Raw genomic sequence first — 6,464 nt, 5'->3', positions numbered from 1 at the left:
CCTTTTCAGAATATATAATTCCAACTGACCTTTGACCTTTCCATAGCCAGATATTACATGTTGCTTATATTACTATGTAACATAGATAGGAACTCATTTATGTAGTTTTCTAAAATTATATGTTTTCCGATCAGAGCTATGGATCATCGGATTTCGTCAAAAGTACAATAGACACAAAAGGCCGGATTAAATCAAAACTGTGACCCACCCGCTAATAGCGAACTACAAACCTGTACCTCATAGCGGTGACATTAGTGATTAGAAGAAAGTGGCATCTTATGAAGATGAAGCGCAACTCAGTACAGCTCTGTAGTTTTCTACAGCGGGTGGGTCACAGTTTTGATTTAATCCCAGCCAAAGTTTCACATTTTCATGTAGTCCAGTTATGAATTGTAATGGTCTTTTATTTTTGTTTTGTGGAAACAATACTAAATAGATAGATAGCTTTAATAATTTATTAAATTATATATCAAGCAGAGATAGGTAACAAATAGTGTACGTGAAAAGTTTACAAACAGACCAGCGTATTTTATATAAATATACCTTTATTGCTTTCACTACTGCGTTCATTTTAAATACAAAATATGAATGACAGACAATTACATCATTCTCAATATTTTTTTTTCTCATTCAGGTACAACGTTTCACAATGAGTACTAATAAGAATTTAAAAAGCATAGGAAAATACAAAATAATAATACGAACACAAGTTGTTTTCAATGTGCAACGTTCCTAACGTCCGTTGTTTGTAACAACGTTATCTCTGAATCTCAGTACACAATAATTTGGTCCTACATTCTTTTGGTGTTTTTTATTTGTTCTTAATAAATACATCTGAGTAAAAATAGCCCTTCGTGTAAAAAAATGTTGATTTTAAACGCAATATAATACATATATACATATATAATCCAACAATAAATAGAAAGTGCTCGTTTCTTGAACGTAGATTAAATGCATAGATGTCTCAGTCTCCTAAAAAACATACACCTGTAGACATATCTCAGAACTCCCAATGAACGAATAACAAAATTTATACATTTACAGTGTGTTTTGATATACTTAAAATAAATTAAATCATATTATTCTAAAAAGGAAATCTGTGAAATAAATAAATAAATAAATCGGATGCAGCAGCATTTCCGAATAAAATATTAAAACATTCATCATCAGAATTTACTGTGCTTTTAGTAGTATTTCTAACAAATTACAAATATATTCAATTTCATCAGGACTCAGCTCTTCCAACTCCGGAAAATCTTGTGGAAGAAGTCTCCTATTCCTGACCCTGTCTCCCTTCTCCGCGCTGTGCTTGAGCGAGGCTGTGTGTATGTCCTTCAGCTTCATTTGCAGCCACTCTTGTCTCTCTTGAACATGTTTGAGTTCCCCAAGGTTGTGCATTAACTGCATCTCGCTTACAGACCTTTTTCTGTAAAATGCAACAGAAATTGATTTCAAATATTGATTAGAAAGATATGTTTAAGTCATCAAAGAAGTACAATTTCTATACCACTTTCAAGAGCATACTGCAAATGATGTAATTTAGTATAGGCTACTATTATTAGTGCATACATATTGGCACATACTGTGTCATATTAAATAAATAGTATGAATAATAATCTAAATTCACAATTTAAAATTAGCTAAGTATTTGTTATAATTATTATGCATTTTGAAAACAAAAATGGGAAAAAACGAATATACCTGAGGGGTAATCCTTCAGACTGTGAAGTGTAATATAGGACACACAGGAGGGCGCAGAAAGCAATTTTATCCAAACATCTGATAGAAAACATCTTGACAACCTGTCAAATAAATACATAAATACATAACAACTTTTCAGAACTTCAACTGATTATGTTCTACCTTGAACATGTACACAAGGGTCAAGTCAAAGGTATACAATTAAAAACATACATCATCATTTTCAATGTGTTTTTACAAAGGGCAAGGTTGTCTTCTCACGCACGCACACTCATATGTATGTGTGTATTTAAATACACATACATATATGCATACATAATTATATACATGCATAAAAACACATATTACAAATTCATTAGATTTCAAAAATGAACTTAGGATATGTAAAATGCTGGGAAATATTACTTACCACTTGTTTTGGGCTTTCCAGTTTGACCAGACTGTGATCTGCAGCTGGGCTGTGCAGGACTGTTAACTCAGTTTGTACATCAGACTTTGAGTTGTGATTAGTGAAACTCTTCCAAAAGTTCCCTTTATAGCCTTCTTGGTCATTGATGAGCCGCCCTCATTATTGGTGTTGATGTCACCCCAAGCTTTGATGGGGACAGACGCATGCGCATGACAGCACCAGGACCGACACCCCCCGCCCCTAAATTCAGCTTTCAGCACCTTGGCGTCCGACCCCACTAATTGCCAACAAAGAAAATAACTCCTTCTCCTTTTGAACTCTTGATGGGCTCTGTGACGCTGTCCGAGTATTACACGGTCAATTAATTAAGTGGAAATATCTCGATATACTTTAACATGGATATTATGTCTATGTATCTATCAAGTAAATATCGTTCTAGTCTAGTTCTCATCTAGTTCTAAGTATTATTTTTAATACACATAGTGTGTATATATATATATATATATATATATATATATATATATATATATATATATATATATATGAAAAAATAAGCTATATAATATGTGTGGTAATTTGTACGCAATGTTTTTTATAAGCAATAATAATAATTATAATATATTTTTCAGACAGATATGGTATGTTGCAGCTATAGTGCACACTAAGAACGCAAAATATTGGTTTTAAGTTTATTTCTGCACATTTCTGTTTCAAAACTAATATGCCACCTTGTCCAAACGTAGACCTCAGGAGAAGTTGTCAGTTTGCTTTTTCTCAACCCTAACAGATCAACAGTCGCACTGATACAAAGAGCTCCTGGAGATTTACAGCGCCTTTGGCCAGGATCAGATTTCCCAGGCGACCAACAAGCATCCGAAGCGTCGCAAATGACACAGGCTGCAGTACCATGAATGAGCTGAAAAAGTGTTGCAATGACGTCAACATACCTCTCTCACATTAGACACGACCGCTAACTGATGGAGTAAAGGGTTCTAAAGCCCATTCTCTCATTATGCTGTAAGAGCGTATTATATTCTGTAAGTGTACCCACCCCCCCAGTTCCAATAAAGCCAACACAATGTGATAGGTGGGCTGTTGGAATTTGACTAATTGTTTCTATGATCATAATTTAAACGTGGGAGCACATATACCTCATATATATATATATATATATATATATATATATATATATATATATATGTATATATATATGTATATATACGTATGTATATATGTATATATATGTATATATACGTATGTATATATGTATGTATATATATGTATATATACGTATGTATATATGTATGTATGTATATATATATGTATATGTATATATATATATATATATATGTATATATATGTATATATATATATATATGTGTATATATATATATATATATATATATATATATATGTATATATATATATATATATACCGGACAAGTACATGTAGTATAGATTTTTTATTTGAGGTTTTTTTTTTTTTTTACATATTATTTATTGCATAGATTTAATTGTTCAAATGGGAACATTGTTTTATGAAAAAGGGCCCCTTACATGTTCAATACTGAGACTATTGGCACTATTAAATATTTGACCAACCTTTTGGTAGATAAAATATATTACAATTATTAATCTAATTACAGTGGTATTGATCATTTTGCATGTATTAACATGTAAATACTTATATCTGTACATACATAGGATGTTATGTATTTGTGTACTACAGTTAAACAACAAAAGTACAAATTAAATATTTAAGGTATGCTTAATTAAGATTTATTATTATTATTATTATAAGGTTTGCATACAATTGATGTCAGGTTATAGGTTCATTTACATAATACTGAAACATTCCAGCAAAGCCAATAGCATTACTCTGCAAAGGGAGACTTTGGCAAGGGTTTAACTATGTGTTACAATATCCAAAACATTTCAGAAGGATTTCACATCCAGTAATTTACGCGCAGTTTGACTCCAGGACAATGTCAGGAGATTCCTGCCTCTTGGTCTGCTGTGGAAGTCTAAACTGAGCACAGAAATCTGTCCTTTTGTGTGCACCAGAACCAAAGGCAAGGCTTGCATCAGGTTAAGGTCAATACAGTGAACTTAGATACTTTGTCACAGATATCAAGAGGGCCCTACCCTGACCTCTATGATCCACAGGAAGTGGGCGGCTACAGTGTTGCGTTTCATGAAAGTCCTGACAGTTTTGCATTTAAATGGCACATCCTTATTTGAGACGGTTTGGGCAACTTTTCGGGTCCATGGTGACACCCCAGATAACCATGACAAAAGCTTTCTAATTGTGGGAAAGGAATGGTTATGTCATGACACAGGGAGTGAGTCCCTGGGATGAGCGAAACAGTGCCGGCCTATAGTTCATCCTTCAGGGGAAAGTTAGGATTTCTGTCATAGCTGTAGGAATGTCCTCTGGCATTTCAGTAAGGAGAAAGGGCTTGCCAGCAGGTGATTAGCAGCTCATGAATGATGTGAGGATATTAGCAGATTTTAACCTGTGGGAGAAAGAAAGATTTACAATACATAAAACTCTTGTCTTCATTTCTGTAAGCTAATTAACGCATACTCTATGGAACATTGTCTGCAAAGCCTTCCAAAAATGTGTGTTCTAGCTTACTCAAAATATATATATTTTGTGAGACTTAGGTACCCCATTATACATTATGCATGGTACATTTTGTCCTGTAAAATTATACCATACAATTATCTTTCATACCATCTTGAAATCATTTCACTGTTCAATATCAGTTGCTGTGTATTACCTCACTCTTCATCAGTGCGTTTTATGTGCTCACCATTAATAGGCATACAAGGGCCAAGCAATAGAAGCTGTTTACAAATAGCAGATTTAAAAATGGACGAAGGGACATGCCCACTTTGGCATTTTTGTCCCGTTACTCCTTACACATGACTATTATGATCTGTGGTGGGCATGGCATGTTTTGATGACATAAACCAAAGTGAATCGGCCTCTGCCCTTTGCATGAGATTCTAAACCTCATCTCTACAATTCCAAGCAGTATATAGCTGCATGGAGGGGAACCTTCAACCCCCAAAACTGTAGTTCTCATTACCTCATCCTTGCGCCATGTGAGTCATGCTGCTGATGGAATGCAACACCAATGATGTGCAGGAATTCAGCAGGGATTAAAGTGAAAAACTGTGTGCCAAATATTAACGTGGGCTACCCAACACTGAAAAGGCAATCATTAAATGTCTACATCAAGGCAATTCTGTTGTAAAATGTCACCTTCAAGGGCCACAACATTTCTTCTGTTTTTCAGACACTGTTTTTCAGCTCCTTTCACATCACATAGTACAAACACATCAGCTGCTAGATCAGTTGTTCATGGAAAAAGTTAGTGGTTTATAGATATATTAATTAAACACCATAGTGAACTGCCTTTGACATTTTGACAAGTGAATCAAGCATTTGCTAGGATATCCCTCACTTTCAGTGTTTGTGTAATTGTACTAAATGAATAGCTTAATACTCTGCCTTTTTAGAGTCTGAATCACAAGATGGTGAAACAGTACCATGACACACTTTTTTTGTATGCTTGACAGGGTGTCTTATGTTTGACGAGTTTGATTGATTTAAAGGCAAAATAGCAAATCGCCTGCCGGCAACGCATCTGTCAGCACTAAATCTTTCTTTCAGCACCCATTACAGGGCTGCTGTTAATTAGCAAACCTATGCTGAACTGGTTGTTGAGAACAGGGTTAACACTTTTTGTAATGCAAGTGTGCTCATAATTATCAATTAAATTAAAAGTAATGTAGGTTAATTTCATTTAATCCATATTAAAGATTTGACATGTCAACTATATTTCATGCCAGCTGACAGATTAACTAGTGAAAATACTTGGCTCTGATTAACAGATCTGGTGCTGTTTACATCATATAAAAGATATTCCTTTAGCAGAGCTGATGGTTGTACATTTATTCTAAATCCATAGTTGCATTTTTTTTCCTAGAAGGATTTGGACTGCCCATGGGATTTTACGATCCTCCCAACTTGCCAAGCTCAAAAACATCACTTCATCATGTTAACATGATTGTTGACATGCTCTTAGTTGTTCAGACCCAGTGTGCTATAGTGCAAACACGATATATATTGTGCAGTATGCAATGCAGCTGTCACAGATATTCTGTTAAGTACTATCCAGATAATGTGGTGGTCACATCACCACTACATAATAAGATGCTAACTAGCCACTGCTTGTGCCCCTGAACTTCAATGCCACATTGTTGCTCAAACAAATTAAACCACTTGTGGCTTGAGAAGCACATTAGAGTTTATAGGCAAGCATGCTAATAAGAAAAAGCATGT

Source organism: Amia ocellicauda, chromosome 4, assembly GCF_036373705.1.
Source record: "Amia ocellicauda isolate fAmiCal2 chromosome 4, fAmiCal2.hap1, whole genome shotgun sequence".
NCBI lineage: Eukaryota > Metazoa > Chordata > Actinopteri > Amiiformes > Amiidae > Amia > Amia ocellicauda.
The sequence above is the reverse complement of the archived record's forward strand: the minus strand, read 5'-3'. Positions refer to the sequence as shown.